This window comes from Mustelus asterias, chromosome 15 (assembly GCF_964213995.1).
Source record: "Mustelus asterias chromosome 15, sMusAst1.hap1.1, whole genome shotgun sequence".
Taxonomy (NCBI): Eukaryota; Metazoa; Chordata; class Chondrichthyes; order Carcharhiniformes; family Triakidae; genus Mustelus; species Mustelus asterias.
The window spans coordinates 86,895,777-86,914,451 of NC_135815.1; the positions used below are offsets into that span (position 1 = coordinate 86,895,777).

At 47.2% G+C, this 18,675-nt stretch overlaps 1 protein-coding gene across 9 annotated transcripts in view; it reads left to right on the forward strand.

Annotated features, from left to right (window-relative positions):
* esr1 (estrogen receptor 1) overlaps window positions 1-18,675 on the forward strand; it is an 887,250-nt gene that overhangs the window by 113,374 nt on the left and 755,201 nt on the right. The window lies entirely within an intron of this gene.

Below are 18,675 nucleotides of genomic sequence, written 5' to 3' on the forward strand. Positions count from 1 at the left end.
TGCCCCTAGATCTCTTTGTTCTGTAACTCTCCCCAACGCCCTACCATTAACTGAGTAAGAAGTCTCACAACACCAGGTTAAAGTCCAATAGGTTTATTTGGTATCACGAGCTTTCGGAGCGCTGCTCCTTCCTCAGGTGAGTCAACCTGAGTCAGATCAAGAGTCAGACTCACCTGATGAAGGAGCAGCGCTCCGAAAGCTTGTGATTCCAAATAAACCTGTTGGACTTTAACCTGGTGTTGTGAGACTTCTTACTGTGCCCAGCCCAGTCCAACGCCGGCATCTCCACATCATTAACTGAGTAAGTCCTGCCCTGGTTCGAACTACCAAAATGCATCACCTCGCATTTATCTAAATGTGACATGTGTCAGAACAAAGTACAGATGAATGAATAAATTCAAATATAACCTTCATTCTGATATATGACCTTGTTCCAAGTTTGCTCAGTGTTCCTTCGTGCCTTGGCCACAAAGACTGCGATGCAGCTTACATTACCTTACCTGGCGAGGTTATCTCTGTCAAAACTCCAAACCTCAAACTGCTCGGGTCCGGCAGAAATCACACATCATTTCTGATCAGACTTTGATGTTTAAATATCTTTTTTACTGGATATAATCAAATTACTGTATATGCTAGAATCTGAAACCAAAAGAGAAAGAGAGAAGCTCGACTCCACCCCGACCCCTTTATTTTCATTTTATTTAATTTTTTACTGTTCTCTACCTTTTATTTCTTTATTGACTTTCTTCGTTTTTCTTCCCCCCAACTCTTTCCCCCTATTTTATCCCCCCTTTTATGACCTTTTCTCCCCCTTTGCTTCCTCTTTCCCCCTTTTTCTAAATTTTACCTCTCTCCCACCCATTCCTTGCCCCCTCCCTCCAACATCTTCATCTGTCACAGTTTACCCTCTGATTTCAGCTTCTCTGCCGTTTGGCCATTCGCACCCTTTATTCTCTCTGTGGACAGCCGTTAGCAGCCTTTCCCCTGGTTTCTGTGGCTATGACTCATCTTTCATTCCCTCACCCCACAGTATGAATATCTCCCACTTTCTACACCTTTTAGCTTTGACAAAACGTCATCTGGACTCGAAACGTCAGCTTTTTTCTCTCCTTACAGATGCTGCCAGACCTGCTGAGATTTTCCAGCATTTTCTCTTTTGGTATCTTTTTTACTGGCTAGAACATAGCGTCTGCCTCTCTCAAAGCAGAATGCATAGTGTTTGGTTGGAAAGGGAATGAATGAAACGTTGTTATAATGGAGTGTGCGGCAAGTTGTGTCTAACTTTACAAAGTTGGGAGATGTGTGAGTGGCACAGAACATGCAACCTAACAAGATTGTGCGGGTCTGACCAAGCATTCATGCGCAGTTAGAAGAGTAATCTTAAACTGAAGGTGCAATTCATTGCCACAAACCATTTTTAAAATTCATTTGTGAGACATGGGCGTCGCTGGCTCGGCCAGCGTTTATTGCTCATCCTTAGTTGAGAAGGTGGTGGTGAGCCGCCTTCTTGAATCGCTGCAGTCCACGTGCTGTGGGTTGGCCCACAATGCCGTTAGGGAGGGAATTCCAGGATTTTGACCCAGCGCCTGCGAAGGAACGGCGATATATTTCCAAGTCAGGATGGTGAGTGGCTTGGAGGGGAACTTGCAGGTGGTGGTGTTCCCATGTACCTGCTGCCCTTGTCCTTCTAGATGGAAGTGGTTGTGGGTTTGGAAGGTGCTGTCTAAGGATTTTTGGTGAATTGCTGCATTGCATCTTGTAGATAGTACACACTGCTGCTACTGAGCGTCGGTGGTGGAGGGAGTGGATGTTTGTGGATGTGGTGCCAATCAAGCGGGGCTGCTTTGTCCTGGATGGTGTCGAGCTTCTTGAATGTTGTTGGAGCTGCACCCATCCAGGCAACTGGGGAGTATTCCATCACACTCCTGACTTGTGCCTTGTAGCGGGGTAAATATGTGGGATTATGGGGATAGGGCTTGGGTGGGATTGCTGTCAGTGCAGACTCGATGGGTCAAATGGCCTCCTTCTGCACTGTAGGGATTCTATTGATTTCTATGATGGATAGGCTTTGGGGAGTCAGGAGGTGAGTTACTCGCAGTATTCCTAGTCTCTGACCTGCTCTTGTAGCCATTGTGTTTATATGGCTTGTCCAGTTGAGTTTCTGGTCAATGATAACTCCAAGGATGTGGAGGATTCAGTGATGGTAACACCATTGAATGTCAAGGGGTGGTGGTTGCTGAAGTTATATGAAAGGAATTAAAACGGACAGGGGGATTAGACTGGGGGGCATTCAAGTAGAAGCAAATGCCAGCACAGATTTGATGGCCTGTTTGACTATATATGATAGTGTGTCAAGTACTGTCACTCTGGCTCCATCGCCCCAATATCCCACCTGGGGGGGGTGGTAAGGGGAAGTGGGGAGGATTGTTTTCCCTGTGTCACTTGAGGGGAAAGTTTTCCTTAGGGGCCTTAGGCCCCATACCTAAGGAAGGATGTGCTGGCCTTGGAGGGGGTCCAGAGGAGGTTCACAAGAATGATCCCAGGAATGAAGGGTTTGTAACGTGAGGAGAGGTTGAGGAGTCTGGGCCTATAACCGATGGAGTTTAGAAGGATGAGGGGGATCTGATCAAAACTTACAGAATACTGGGAGGCCTGGATAGAGTGGACATGGAGAGGATGTTTCCACTAGTGGGAGAGACTAGAACTCGAGGGCACTACCTCAGAGTGAAGGGACGCTCCTTTAAAACTGAGATGAGGAGGAATTTCTTCAGCCAGAGGGTGGTGGATCTGTGGAACTCATTGCCACAGAGGAGGCCAGGTCATTGAGTGTCGTTAAGACAGAGGTAGATATGGTCTTGATCAATAAGGGGATCAAGGGTTATGGGGAGAAGGCAGGAGCATGGGGATGAGAATCATATTAGCCATGATTGAATGGCGGAGCAGACTCAATGGGCCGAATGGCCTAATTCTGCTCCTATATGCTATATCTTATGATCTAAAAAGCATGGGGGTGGACCATACTTGATGTGGGAAATTTTGAATGCATGGGGTAGAAAATGTATCCTTTCCCTTGGACTATCATCTCCTATTGTCCCAAGGGGTGTTTTTGCTGAAGAAAGCCTCGGGAAGGCATGAAATTTGTTCGCTTCCAGTAAGCACCAGAGGATTTACCTACCAAACGGTGACTGCACCTCTCCTCATGAACAAAGACTTGAGGTTCTCTAGAACCTTCCAGTTTAACTTCAGCCCCTCCGACCTCGCGCTGCTCTGGCCGCCACCTTGAAGAACCGAGGCACTTTCTCCTCCAATCGGATCACTGCTTTCTGAAATTGGCAGTTGGCTCCAGTTGCAAACTGAGACAGCAACTGGAGGCGGTCTGGTTCTTGGCAGCCTTTCTAATGTCATCCAGCAGTTTTTTGCAGTCATTGGAAAGCTCGGTTGATTTGTGTTATTAATAACTGCGGCAGCATTCTGTCTGTTTTGTGGAAAGATCCTGAGTGGAACTGGCCTGGTGCCACTTGCTGACCTTTTTCACCAACGAATCTATAACTGCTTCGCTCAAACTTATCTTTCCTGTCCTCTATTTTCCATTGCTTGCTGCCGATGTAGCCACCGTGGCTTCATCTGCAGAGCCCTGGGAACTAGTGATGGACTCACCAAGGCAATTTGCCAGTGGCTTGACTGAGCGAAGCTGCATTTATATAGCACCTTTTGTGAGCATAGGAACTCCCAAGCACTTTATGCCTATGAGGGACTTTTGAACTGTAGTTACCATCGCAATGCATGAAGTACAACAAGCAATTTTTCACACAGCAAGCCCCCCCCCCGGTAAATAGAAATGTGATCGAGGTTAGATAATCTGTTGTAGTGATCCTTTCTGAGGGATAAATATCTACCTTGAAAACCGACCCGTGGATCAATGGCACAATGGGATCTTTTATCCCCACTTTATCTCCATTTAGGGCGGCACAGTGGTTAGCACTGCTGCCTCACAGCGCCAGGGACCGAGGTTCGATACCCGGCTTGGACCACTGTCTGTGCGGAGTTTGCATGTTCTCCCCGTGTCTGTGTGGGTTTCCTCTGGGTGCTCCGGTTTTCTCCCACAGTCTGAAAGACGTGCTGGTGAGATGCACTGGCCATGCTAAATTCTCCCTCAGTGTACCCGAACAGGTGCTGGAGTGTGGCGACTAGGGGATTTTCACAATAGCTTCATTGCAGTGTTAATGTAAGCCTACTTGTGACACTAATAAATAAATAAATTGAATGAGAGGGTAAGAGAGTCTTCAGTTTAACATCTCATTCAAAATAGGGCACCACTAACAGTTCAAGACACAGGGTGGAGTTTTCTCGTTCTTCCCGCGACCCCTACAGTACAGAAGGAGGACATTCAGCCCATCCAGTCTGCGCCGACTCTCTGAAAGAGCATCAGGCCCCATCCCCTTAACCCCACCTATTTACCCCATTAATCCCCTAACCTACACACCTTGGGACACCAACGGGCAATTTAGCATGGCCAATCAATCTAACCCACACATCTTTGGACTGTGGGAGCACCCGGAGGAAACCCACGCAGATATGGGGAGATTGCACAGATTCCGCACAGACAGTCACCCAAGGCCAGAATCGAACCCGAATCCCTGGTGCTGTGAGGCAGCAATGCTGAACACTGTACCACCATGCCACCCTAACATTGAGCCAACGATGAGGTGGAGGTGCCGACGTTGGACTGGGGTGGGCACAGTAAGAAGTCTCACAACACCAGGTTAAAGTCCAACGGGTTTATTTGGAATCACGAGCTTTCGGAACACTGCTCCTTCATCAGATGAGTCCAAAGATGATGCCTAAAGAGGGATTGAGTTTCGGAGCCAGGAGGTCATGCTGCAACTGTACAAAACTCTGGTGCGGCCGCATTTGGAGTATTGCGTACAGTTCTGGTCGCCGTATTATAGGAAAGATGTGGAAGTGTTGGAAAGGGTGCAAAGGAGATTTACCAGGATGTTGCCTGGTACGGTGGGAAAATCGTATGAGGAAAGGCTGAGGGGCTTGAGGTTGTTTTCGTTAGAGAGAAGAAGGTTAAGAGGTGACTTAATAGAGGCATACAAGATGATCAGAGTATTAGATAGGGTGGATAGTGAGAGCCTTTTTCCTCGGATGGTGTTGGCCAGCACGAGGGGACATAGCTTTAAATTGAGGGGTGAGAGATATAGGACAGATGTTAGAGGTAGGTTCTTTACTCAGAGAGTAGTAAGGGCGTGGAATGCCCTGCCTGCAGCAGTGGTGGACTCGTCAACGTTGAGAGCATTCAAGTGGTTATTGGATAAACATATGGATGATATTGGAATAGTGTAGATTAGTGGGGCTTTAGATTGGTACCACTGGTTGGCGCAACATCGAGGGCTGAAGGGCCTGTACTGCGCTGTAATGTTCTATGTTCTAAATTCCGTAAGCTTTAGGATACTAATGGGAAAGGACAAGTGTTGACCTAGGGTTAAGTTAGTAAATTGGGGGAAGGCTAACTACAAGCAGATTAGACAGGATTTGGAGGCTGTTGTTTGGGAGAGGCTAGTTGAGGGTAAATCCACATTTTAAGGAGCAGTTGTTAGGAGTGCAGGGCAGGCATGTGCCTATGAAAAGAAAGGACAGAAAAGGCAGGGTTCAGGAACCGTGGATGACCAGGGAAATTGTTAGTCTAGTCAAAAAGAAAAAGGATGCAGACATGAGGTCTAGGCAACTAAAAACAGATGAAGCACCTGAAGAATACAGGGAAAGCAGAAAAGAACTCAAACATGGAGTTAGGAGGGCAAGAAGGGGTCATGAAATGTCCTTGGCAGACAGGATTAAGGAGAATCCCAAGGCATTTTATACACATATTAGGAACAAGAGAGTAGCTAGAGAAAGAGTTGGTCTACTTAAGGACAAAGGAGGGAAATTATGTGCAGAACCAAAGGAAGTGTGAGATCCTTAATGAGTACTTTGGATCTGTATTTACAAAGGAGAGGGACATGTCGATTGATGGTGTCTTGGAGGGGTGTGTGAACCCTTTAGAACAAGTCATCATTACGAGTGAGGAAGCGTTAGGTGAATTAAAAAGCATTAAGATAGATAAATCCCCAGAATCAGATGGTATCTATCCAAGATTACTGAGGGAGACAAGAGATGAAATTGCTGGGCCTCTAACAGAAATCTCTGTTTCTTCGTTGGCCACTGGTGAGGTCCCAGAGGATTGTAGGAGAGCCAATGTTGTCCCGTTATTTAAGAAGGGTAGCAAGGATAACCTGGGTAATTATAGGCCAGTGAGCTTGACGCAGTGATAGTGAAACTGTGGAGAAGATTCTTAGGAATAGGATTTATAGACATTTGAAATTGAATGGTCTTGTTAGCGACAGACAGCATGGTTTTGCACGTGGGAGGTCATGTCTCACTAATTTCACTAGCTAGATGGATTTAGAACTAGCTTGGCCATAGAAGATAGATGGTAGTGGTGGAAGGGTGTTTTTCTGAATGGAGGTCTGTAACTAGTGGTGTTCATGATGTGGAGATGTGGTGTTCCGCAGTGATCAGTGCTGGGAGCTCTGCTGTTTGTAATATATATAAATGACTTCATAGAATCATAGAATCATAGACTTGGAAGAAAATGTAGTTGGCCTGATTAGCAAGTTTGCGGATGATACTAAGGTTGGCAGAGGTGCGGATAGTGATGAAGATTGTCAGAGAATACAGCAGGATATTGGGCGGAGAAATGACAGATGGAGTTTAAGCCAGACAAATACGAGGTGATGCATTTTGGTAGATCCAATTCAGATAGAAGCTATAACATAAATGGCAGAACCATCAGGAGCATAGACACACAGAGAGATCTGGGAGTACAGGTCCACAGATCCTTAAAAGTGGCAGCACAGGTGGAAAAAGTGGTGAAGAAAGCATATGGCATGTTGCCTTCATCGGATGGGGCATCAAGTATAAAAGTTGGCAAATTACGTTAAGTTGTATAAAATATTGGTTAGGCCACATTTGGAATACTGCGTCCAATTCTGATCACCACACTACCAGAAGGACATGAAGGCTTTGGAGAGAGTGCAGAAAAGGTTTACCAGGATGTTGCCTGGTATGGAGGGTATTAGCTATGAGGAGAGATTGAGTAAACTAGGGTTGTTCTCCCTGGAAAGATGGAGGCTGAGGGGCAACCAGATAGAAGTTTATAAAATTATGAGAGGTATAGATAGAGTGAACAGCTGGAAGCTTTTTCCCAGGGGAGAAATGACAATTACAAGGGGGCACAAGTTCAAGGTAAGGGGGGGAAAGGTTTAGTGGAGACATGCGGGGAAGTTTTCTACATAGAGGGTGGTGGGGGCCTGGAATGCACTGCCAAGTGAGGTGGTTGAGGCAGTTACGTTAGCGACATTTATCATCTGGATAGACACATGAACAGATATAGGGATATAAGCCAGTTGGTTTAGATAGGACAATGTGATCAGCACAGGCTTGGAGGGCTGAAGGGCCTGTTCCTGTGCTGTACTTTGTTCTTTGTAAATTCATCCTGTGGGGGAATTTCAAATTGGTTGGAAGTGACAATCTCTACAACCCCTTTCCCAGACTCTCAGGAACATTTCACCAGTGAGAGTGTTGGCTCAGAGGAGGCAGCCCAGGGTAGGACTGTATTTTTACCTCACCATCCTACTGTTTTTATGATGGTGCCCTTTTTCTAAGATAATAATTCCCTTCAGCCCTCTCATCCTATCAGAATATCAGCCAGAATACCCTCTCATTGCAACAATCAACTTGAGTTCGACAAGTTTACTGGCATCAACCAACCCACTGATTCCAGATTCTTATCCTTTGTATAAGGAAATAATTCTCCCAACCTTGTTGGGTGCCTTCTTATCCTTCTCCCCTGAAGTGCCTCGTTGTACCGCTATAGTTTACTGTCGCAATTCCTACTCAGTACATACCTGCATTTGGTTAGAGTCATAGAGGTTTACAGCATGGAAACAGGCCCTTTGGCCCAACTTGTCCATGCCACCCTTGTTTTAATCACGAAGCTAGTCCCATTTGCCCGTGTTTAACCCATATCCCTCTATACCCATCTTACCCATGTAATTGTCTAAATGCTTTTAAAAGACAAAATTGTACCCGCCTCTACTACTACCTCTAGCAGCTCGTTTCAGACACTCACCACCTACTGTGTGAAAAAATTGCCCCTCTCGCCCCTTTTGTATCTCTCACCTTAAACCTATGCCCACCAGTTTTAGACTCTTCTACCTTTGGGAAAAGATGTTGACTAGCTAGCTGATCTATGCCCCTCATTATTTTATAGACCTGATTGGGGCTACTCACTGCGGTGTGGGGCTGGCAGTCACTTTGCCAAAGCTCAAATCGGAGTGCAAGGGATTTTATTGATTGGTTTGGCTTTCAGCGGATATGTGAATGAATAAAGCGCAAGTCCTCAACACTGAATCACAAAGAGAACAGTACCTCACAAACTGGACAATGGCCATATTTAAGGCCTCCATTCTTACTGTGAACTGTGAATGTCTGAACCTGTCTGTCACAGTTACAGCCTTAAAGGATGGCACAGTGGTTAGCACTGCTGCCTCACAGCGCCAGGGACCCGGATTCGATTCCCGGCTTGGGTCACTCTCTGTGTGGAGTCTGCCCGTTCTCCCCGTGTCTGCGTGGGTTTCCTCCGGGTGCTCCGGTTTCCTCCCACAGTCTAAAAATGTGCAGGTTAGGTTGATGGGTCATGCTAAATTGACCTTTAGTGTCAGGGGTATTAGCCACGGGAAATACGTGGGGTTAGGGCCTGGATGGGATTGTGGTCGGTGCTGACTCGATGGGCCAAATGGTCTCCTTCTGCTTCTGCATTGTAAAGGTTCTATTCTATTCTATTCTGTTCTACTGTACAGGCTCAATAGAAAATGTATGAAGAAAAATTGAGGCCACTCGCATTTGAAGGTGCCAAGAAGGTGGCACGGTGGCACAGTGGTGAGCACTGCTGCCTCAAGCACCGGGGACCCGGGTTCAATTCCCGGCTTGGGTCACTGTCTGTGTGGAGTCTGCACGTTCTCCCTGTGTCTGCATGGGCTTCCTCCGGGTGCTCCGGTTTCTTCCCAAAGATGTGCAGGTTAGGTGGATTGGCCATGCTAAATTGCCCCTTAGTGTCAGGGGGAATACTTGGGGTTATGGGGAAAGGGCCTGGGTGGGATTGTAGTCAGTGCAGACTCGATGGGCTGAATGGCCTCCTTCTGCACTGTAGGACTCTATGAGTGGGCTCTGATGTGTTCGTTTGCACACTCTCTGTTTTGTTTTCGGTTAAGGTGGACTCAGACTGAGGTAGTTTGTGCTAAAAGGTCGCAGTAAGTTCAGTGTATCCATGCAGCTAAGTGAGAGATCAGTTTTAAAAACCCACACGGAGTGGGGGGGTCAAGGGGGGGGAACTGAGATGGCCCACTCTTTCTACATTGAAGTCTGTGGAAAATAAAATGGGAAGAGGGATTGTGAAATGGGTGGGTGATCTGATCCCATTAGTCCCTCCCGGGGTAGTGGGCAAGTTATGGTTAGGTGCAGGAGCACAGATACCGGGGTGGGGAGAGGGGAGGGGAGGGAGGGGGGAGGGGAGGGAGGGTGGCGGGGGGGAGAATGTTTATACAAGTTATTGACGGTGGCAGGACAGGTGGAGAATGTGGTTAAAAAGACACATGGGATCCTGGGCTTTATGAATACAGGCACAGGATACAAAGCAAGGAAGTTATGATGAACATTTATAAAGTTTATAAGTTTATTTATTAGTGTCACAAGTAGGCTTACGTTAACACTGCAATGAAGTGACTGTGAAAATCCCCTAGTCACCACACTCCGGCGCCTGTTCGGGTACACTGAGGGAGAATTTAGCACGGCCAATGCATCTAACCAGCACGTCTTTCGGACTGTGGGAGGAAACCGGAGCACCCGGAGGAAACCCACGCAGACATGGGGGGAATGTGCAGACTCCGCACAGGCAGCGACCCAAGCCAGGAATAGAACCCGGGTCCCTGGTGCTGTGAGGCAGCAGTGCCAACCACTGTGTCACCGTAAAACTCCGGTTCAGCCTCAACTGGAGTTCTATGTCTCATTCTGTGCGCCGTGCCACAGGGTAGATGTGAAGGCTTTGCAGAGAGTGCATTAAAAGAAAAGATTTGGAGGAATGTCTCCAGGGATGAGAGACTTCAGTCGGGTGTTTGGACTGTTCTCCTCCGAATAACCGAGGGTGCCTTGACGGAGGTGTTCAAAATCACCAGGCACCTGGACAGAGTCGATAGGGAGAAACCGTCCCCATTGGCGTAAGGATCGAGAACCAGAAGACACAGATTTTAGTTGACTGGCAGATGAACCAAAGGTGGTGTAAGCAAGTGAGTGGTTAGGGTCTGGAATGAGCTGTCTGAGTGGGCACTGGAGGCTGATTCAGTCATGGTTTCCAAAGGGAGCTGGATAATTCATAGAATCCTAGAATCCTACAGTGCAGAAGGAGACCATTCGGCCCATCGAGTCTGCACCGACCACAATCCCACCCAGGCCCTATCCCCATAACCCTATGCACTTACCCTAGCTCGTCCCCCTGGATTATTGGAAGAATCATAGAATCCCCACAGTGCAGAAGAGGCCATTTGGCCCATAACTTCTGCACTGACTCTCTGACAGCGTATTTTACCCAGGGCCTTCTCCCCAACCCTATCTCTGTAACCATACACATTTACCATGGCTAATCCATTCAACCAACACATCTTTAGACACTAAGGGGGCAATTTAGCATGACCAATCCACCTAACCTGCACATCTTTGGACTCTAAGGGACAATTTAGCATGGCTGTTCCATCTAACCTGCACATTTTGGGACACTAAGGGGCAATTTACATTGGCTAATCCCCCTAACCTGTACATCTTTGGACTCTAAGGGACAATTTACCATGGCCAATCCCCCTAACTTTCACATCTTTGGACACTAAGGGGCAATTTAGCATGGCCAATCCACCTAATCTGCACATTTTGGGACACTAAGGGGCAATTTAGCATGGCCAATCCACCTAACTTGCATATTTTGGGACACTAAGGGGCAATTTAGCATGGCCAATCCACCTAACCTGCACATCTTTGGACACTAAAAGGGAAATTTAGCATGGCCAATCCACCTAACCTCCACATCTTTGGACACTAAAAGGGCAATTTAGCATGGCCAATCCACCTAACGTACTCATCACTTGACACTAAGGGACAATTTAGCATGGCCAATCCACCTAACCTGCACATTTTGGGACACTTAGTTAGCATGACCCAACATTCAAACCTGCCAGCAGGAGGTGGGACGTATGACCCAGCCCATAGTGTCCAAAATGGTGGGCTGGGCAGGCTCCCAATCTGTGTTAGACACTGAGTGGCGCCATGATCTGCCCATGCTGCGTGTGTTCCAGCACACGCACGCAGTGCCCTCACTAGTGTCCTTCCAAGCATGGTGCGCTGCGGGGAATTGGCCTGAAGGTTGCCGTTCACATCGTCTCCAGGCTCTCGTAGGCACTGACGCCAGCGACGTATATATTTCCCTCGGATGTTTGAATGAAGCCTTCAACAAACGTTTCTGGGTTTCTCAGCAAGGGAAGACTCGCAGGCTAAATGAAACATGTCCAGCCAGCAGCTCTGAAGCTGATTATAAAACTGTACCACAGGGAGCAAAGTCCATGTGGCTGAAAAATCAGAGGAAATCAATGATGCAGCTAATGAGAACACAGTGAGCTACTCTTCTCCACTCGATTGTCGTGGTGTGTACTCGTGTTTCAGTGCGTGCACCTACAAGAAATTGCTGCATCCTGAATCTGATCCATTAAAGCAAAATCACAATTCTCCACTGAGGTTATAATACATTTCCCAGTGCAGAATACGTTACATTCACTGTGTTATACATTGTGCCCAGTTCTGGTCGCTATAAGGATATAGAGGTGTTGTAAGAAGTTGTGTGTATTTCAGTTGGTCTCATGAAGAGGTTCTGAGCCTTGTACGGTTTAGCAATAAGTGTTTATTAACTACTTGTTACCAAATATATATAGAGAAGGTCTAAACTGGGAGCCATCTCCATGTTTGCTGCTACACACATCTCAATCTTGTAGGGGCGGCACGGTGGCACAGTAGTTAGCATTGCTGCCTCCCGCGCCAGGGATCTGGGTTTGATTCCGGCCTTAGGTCACTGTCCGTGAGGCGTTTACACATTCTCCCTGTGTCTGTGTGGGTTTCCTCCGGGTGCTCCGGTTTCATAAGTTCATAAGTCTGCTCTGCCATTCGATCATGGCTGATATGCTCCTCATCCCCATTTTCCTGCCTTCTCCCCATAACCCTTCAACCCATTACCAATTAAAAATCTGTCAAATCCTCCTTAAATTTACTCACTGTCCCAGCATCCGCTACACTTTGAGATAGTGAATCCCACAGATTCACAACACTCCCACACCAAAGATGTGCAGGTTAGATGGATTGGCCATGCTAAATTGTCCCTTGGTGTCAGGGGGATTAGCAGGGTAAATGTATGGGGTTATGGGATTAGGGCCTGGGTGCGATTGTTGTCACTGTGGACTCAATGGGCCGAATGGCTTCCTTGTGCACTATAGGGATTCTATGATCACATACCATTTGCCTATCCAGTCCACAACTACCCTCTAGGCTTGGGTCATGTGTTTCTTCATATTTTTTGTTGGATTTGATTTGTTTTATTATTGTCACATGTATTGGGATACAGTGAAAAGTATTGTTTCTTGTGCGCTACTCAGACAAAACGTACCGTTCATAGAGTACATAGGGGAGAAGGAAAGGAGAGGGTGCAGAATGTAGTGTTACAGTCATAGCTAGGGTGTAGAGAAAGATCAACTTAATATGTGGTAGGTCCATTCAAAAGTCTGATGGCAGCAGGGAAGAAGCTGTTCTTGAGTCAGTTGGAATATGATCTCAGACTTTTGTATCTTTTTCCCAATGGAAGAAGGTGGAAGAGAGAATGTCCGGGGTGCGTGGGGTCCTTGATTATGCCAGCTGCTTTTCCGAGGCAGTGGGAAGTGTAGACGGAGTCAATGGATGGGAGGCTGGTTTGAGTGATGGGCTGGGTTACGTTCTCGACCTTTTGTAGTTCCTTGCGGTCTTGGTCGGAACAGGAGCCATACCAAGCTGTGATACATCCAGAGAGATTGCTTTCTCTGATGCATCTGTAAAAATTGGTGAGAGTCGAAGTGGACATGCCAAATTTCCTTAGCCTCCTGAGAAAGGCGTTGCTGGGGTTTCTTAACTATAGCATTGGCGTGGAGGGAGCAGGACAAGTTATTGATAATGTACTAAAGGCAGTACTGTACCCAGTCCCATGTTAACCCTGCCTATGCCCAATCCTTATACTATACCTGTCACCAAATCTTTACCCAATGTATTATAATGAATTCCTGTTTCCCCAACTTATTTATATTACTTCTACTACCTCTCTCCACTCCTCCCCCCCTCCCCCCCTCCACCGCCCCTCTGTCAAGACTTTGTTTGCAGGTTTATGCGCATTTAGAAAGGAATAAACTCATTAATGATAGTCAGCATGGTTTTGTGAGAGGGAGGTCATGCCTCACTAACCTGGTGGAGTTTTTTGAAGAAGTGACTAGAATGGTTGACGAGGGAAGGGCCGTGGATGTCGTCTATATGGACTTTATTAAAGCGTTTGACAAAGTCCCTCATGGTAGGTTGGTGCAAAAGGTTGGATCTCATGGGATAAAGGGGGAGGTGGCTAGATGGGTGGAGAACTGGCTTGGTCACAGAAGACAGAGGATGGTAGTGGAAGGGTCTTTTTCCAGCTGGATGCCTGTGACTAGTGGTGTTCCGCAGGGCTCTGTATTGGGACCTCTGCTGTTTGTGATTTATATAAACGATCTGGAAGAAGGTGTAACTGGGGTGATCAGTAAGTTTGCGGACGACGCGAAAATGGCTGGACTTGCAGATAGTGAGGAACATTGTCAGAGGCTACAGAAGGATATAGATAGGCTGGAAATTTGGGCAAAGAAATGGCAGATGGAGTTCAATCCGAAGTGATGCATTTTGGTAGAACTAACGTAGGGGGGAGCTATACGATAAATGGCAGAACCATAAAGGGTGTAGATACGCAGAGGGACCTGGGTGTGCAAGTCCACAGATCCTTGAAGGTGACGTCACAGGTGGAGAAGGTAGTGAATAAGGCATATGGCATGCTTGCCTTTATAGGATGGGGCATAGAGTATAAAAGTTGGGGTCTGATGTTGCGGTTGTATAGAATGTTGGTTCGGCTGCATTTGGAATACCGCGTCCAGTTCTGGTCGCCACACTACCAGAAGGACGTGGAGGCTTTAGAGAGAGTGCGGAGGAGGTTTACCAGGATCTTGCCTGGTATGGAGGGGCTTAGTTATGAGGAGAGATTGGGTAAACTGGGGTTGTTCTCACTGGAAAGACAGAGGATGAGGGGTGACCTAATAGAGGTGTATAAAATTATGAAAGACATAGATAGGGTGAACGGTGGGAAACTTTTTCCCAGGTTGGTGGTGATGTTCACGAGGGATCATAGGTTCAAGGTGAAGGGGGGGAGGTTTAACATGGATATCAGAAGGATGTATTTTACACAGAAGGTGGTGGGAGCCTGGAATGCGCTGCCGGGCAAGGTGGTGGAGGCGGACACACTGGAAACGTTTAAGACTTATCTAGATAGCCACATGAATGGAGTGGGAATGGAGGGATACAAAAGAATGGTTTAGTTTGGACCAGGGAGCGGCGCGGGCTTGGAGGGCCGAAGGGCCTGTTCCTGTGCTGTATTGTTCTTTGTTCTTTGTTTAGGTGGTCTGCAGGCTTTATAATTCTTCCCAGTCTTGTCTTCACAGCAGTTTGGAGGAGCGGTTTACTCTTCTGTACTGGGTAATCCTTGGTGAATAGGAGGTTGTTTTGGATGTAGGGGAGGCGATGGCCTAGTGATATGATTGCTAGACTATTAATCCAGAAACTCAGCTAATGTTCTGGGGGACCCGGGTTCGAATCCTGCCGCGGCAGATGGTGGAATTTGAATTCAATTTAAAAAATCTGGAATTAAGAATCTACTGATGACCATGAAACCATTGTCGATTGTCAGAAAAACCCATCTGGTTCATTAATGTCCTTGAGGGAAGGAAATCTGCCGTCCTTACCTGGTCTGGCCTACCTGTGACTCCAGAGCCACAGCAATATGGCTGACTCTCAACGAGGGATGGGCAATAAATGCTGGCCCAGCCAGCGACGCCCATGTCCCACCATTGAATAAAAGAATGTGGTCATTCTAGCTTGGAGTTGGCTGATATGAATTCTGTGCTCCTTCTCAACTCCCTGTCTTGCATTATCGATGATCTTTGGTTTATCCTGTTCCTTGCGGGGAGAGAAAATTCTCTGTCTGTAGTGCTCATTCTGTTTTTCTTTGGTTGTGACGTGCGCTGCGACGTTTCTTTCTGTCTGGGTGTGACGCATCAATGGGCTCACCTTGCAGTCTAACTTTCTGGCCTGATTGGGTTACTTTCTTGCCTCACTGAGGTGTGCCGTGGTCAGTCAATGGCTGCTTCCCTCTTCCAGCATTGTCCTAGATACGGTTGTACTAACCGGAGGTCTGTGTCGTGGTGTCTTGAGGCATCTTACCGACAGACGTTGGAGCCAGAGTTTGAGGCTCTCCTTGCCGCTCCTTCATCTCTTGGCTGTCATCCACTTGAGGCGTTGTGGTAACCAACTAAGTAGTAGGCTGGCCTGACGGTCTTCCGACACCTGCCAGCAAAGAGCGAGGAGAATTCTGAGCTGAAATCCCAGTCGAGGGTACCTTTGCTGCTGGGGGTCTCAGGAGTATCCAGTTCTGACTAGGAACATAGACACACAGAGAGATCTGGACGTGCAGGTCCACAGATTCTTAAAAGTGGCATTCACAAGTGGGAAAGGTGGTGAAGAAAGCATATGTCATGCTTGCCTTCATTGGACGGGGCATCAAGTATAAAAGTTGGCAAATTATGTTCCAGTTGTATAGAACGTTGGTTAAGCCACATTTGGAATATTGTGTTCAATTCTGGTCACCACACTACCAGAAGGACATGGAGGCTTTGGAGAGAGTGCAGAAAAGGCTTACCAGGATGTTGCCTGGTATGGAGGGTATTAGCTATGAGGAGAGATTGAACAAACTGGGATTGTTCTCCCTGGAAAGACGGAAGCTGAGGGGCAACCTGATAGAAGTTTATAAAATTACGAGGGGTATGGATAGGGTGAACAGTTGGAAGCTTTTTCCCAGGGCAGAAATGACAATTACAAGGGGGCACAAGTTCAAGATAAGGGGGGGAAAGGTTCAGTGGAGATGTGCGGGGGAAAGTTTTTTACACAGAGGGTGGTGGGGGCCTGGATTGCGCTGCCAAGTGAGGTGGTTGAGGCAGATGCGTTAGTGACATTTAAGACTTATCTGAATGGACACATGAACAGACGGGAAATAGAGGAATACAGGCGGTTGTTCTGGATAGGACAACATGATTGGCGCAGGCTTGGAGGACCGAAGGGCCGGTTGCTGTGCTGTACTGTTCTTTGTTCTTGTTCTAGGAGTAGGCCATTCAGCCCCTTGCACCCACTCCGCCGCTCAATAAGATCATGACTGATCTGTGGCCTAACTCCATGTCCCTGCCCTAGGCCCATGTCCCTTGCTACCTCTGCTCAGTAGAAATGTGTCTAACTCAGGCTTAAACCTAACAATTGAAGCAGCATCCAGCGCCATTTGAAGAAGAGAATTCCAAAACTCCCACACTCTCTGTGTGTAGAAATGTTTTCTAACATCTCTCCTGAATGGCTTGGCCCTCATTTTTAGATTATGGCCCCTGGTTCTGGAGCCTTCAACCAGTGGAAATAATTTATCCTTATCCACTCTGTCTTTCCCTGTAAAGATTTTGTAGACTTCTTTCAGATCACCCCTCAACCTTCTGAATTCGAGAGAATAAAGGCCTAATTTGTCCAATCTCTCCTTGTAACTGAACACCTGAAGTCCAGGTGTCAATCCTGTAAATCTAACTTGACGATGGAAGGAGTTTTTGACACTGTCGGCCATTTTGAGCAGGTTCAGGGCAACACAGGATCTCTGCTCTGAAGAGAAAAGGGTCAGTTATGGATAATAACACAACTTCAGAGGTTTGGGGCAGGATTTTCCAGCCGCGCTCACCCTGAAACCAGAAAATCCCGCCCAAGGTCAACCTTCCATGGTCCGCCCCCACCCGCTCTGATTCCCGTGGTGGGCGGAACGCCTACCCCTTGTTTGCCGCCATACGTCAGAATCCTGCCTATAATCACACGTTGGATTCTGAGAATGGTATGTTCTGTTGTTTGTAGCCAGAGATCTTTCAGCCATGGTCCCTTGTCCAAGGGAATCATTACGCTGGCTCTTGCATCCAGTCTAAAGCTTGTGAGATGGCCGTTAATTGAGATGTTCGTATTCTCAAATGGAAATCCCTGATCTTTGATCTCACCCGCCAAGAAGCATGGTTGTGTTTCCTCTTCCTGTGGTACCTTCACCTCACGAATTGTCCTGGGGTTCATATGAGCATCTGGCTGTATTAGCTTTGCATTACCTTCTGAAGTGTACAATGCGATTGTGCCCAGACTCGAGGTCATTGGTCATGCCTGCAGGGTCACTTGGCTCCACAGCGCAGGCTTGCTCGCTCTTGTGGTCAGTTAGAGTATTGCTTTGCTTGGTGTCCTGGCACTCAAGCTGAACGCTGAGGGTTCCTCTGTACCATGATTTACTTTCGTCCTTTGAGTTGGATCTGCGCTGTACACGGACTTTGGGTTGCCTGACAATCTGAACAGCCTTTTTTTTTATTCGTTCATGGGATCTGAGCGTTTACTGTCCATTTATTGTCCATCCCTGATTGCCCTTGAACTTGCTGGCCATTTCAGAGCGCAGATATGAATCAATCACATTGCTGTGGCTCTGGAGTCACTTGTAGGCCAGACCGGGTAAGAATGGAAGATTTCCTTCCCTAACGGATATTAGTGAACCAGATGGGTTTTTCCGACAAACGACAATGGTTTCATGTTTTAATTCCAGATTTTTATTGAATTAAAATGTCACCATCTGCCATGGATTCGAACCCGGATCCCCAGAGCATTACCTTGGGTCTCCGGATGACTAGTTCAGTGACAATACCACCGCCTCCCATTTTCAAGGGCTAAATGTCCCTTAACTTGAAACATGTCTGAATGTGCTTCATCTGCGATGGCCTAGTGGTATTATCACTGGACTATTAATCCAGAAACTCAGCTAATGTTCTGGGGACCTGGGTTCGAATCCCGTCACGGCAGATGGTGGAATTTGAATTCAACAAAAAATATCTGTAATTCAGAATCTACTGATGACCGTGAAACCATTGTCGATTGGTGTAAAAACCCATCTGGTTCACTAATGTCCGTTAGGGAAGGAACTCTGCCCTCCTTACCCGGTCTGGCCTACCTGTGACTCCAGAGCCACAGCAATGTGGTTGACTCTCAACTGCACTCGGGCAACTGGGGATGGGCAATAAATGCTGGCCAGCCAGCGACGCCCATGTCCCAGGAATTAATAAAACAAACTCTGACCACAAGTCTGTCTCTGATGGGCTTTGATTTCAGGTCATTGTAGTCACAACCTTCAGC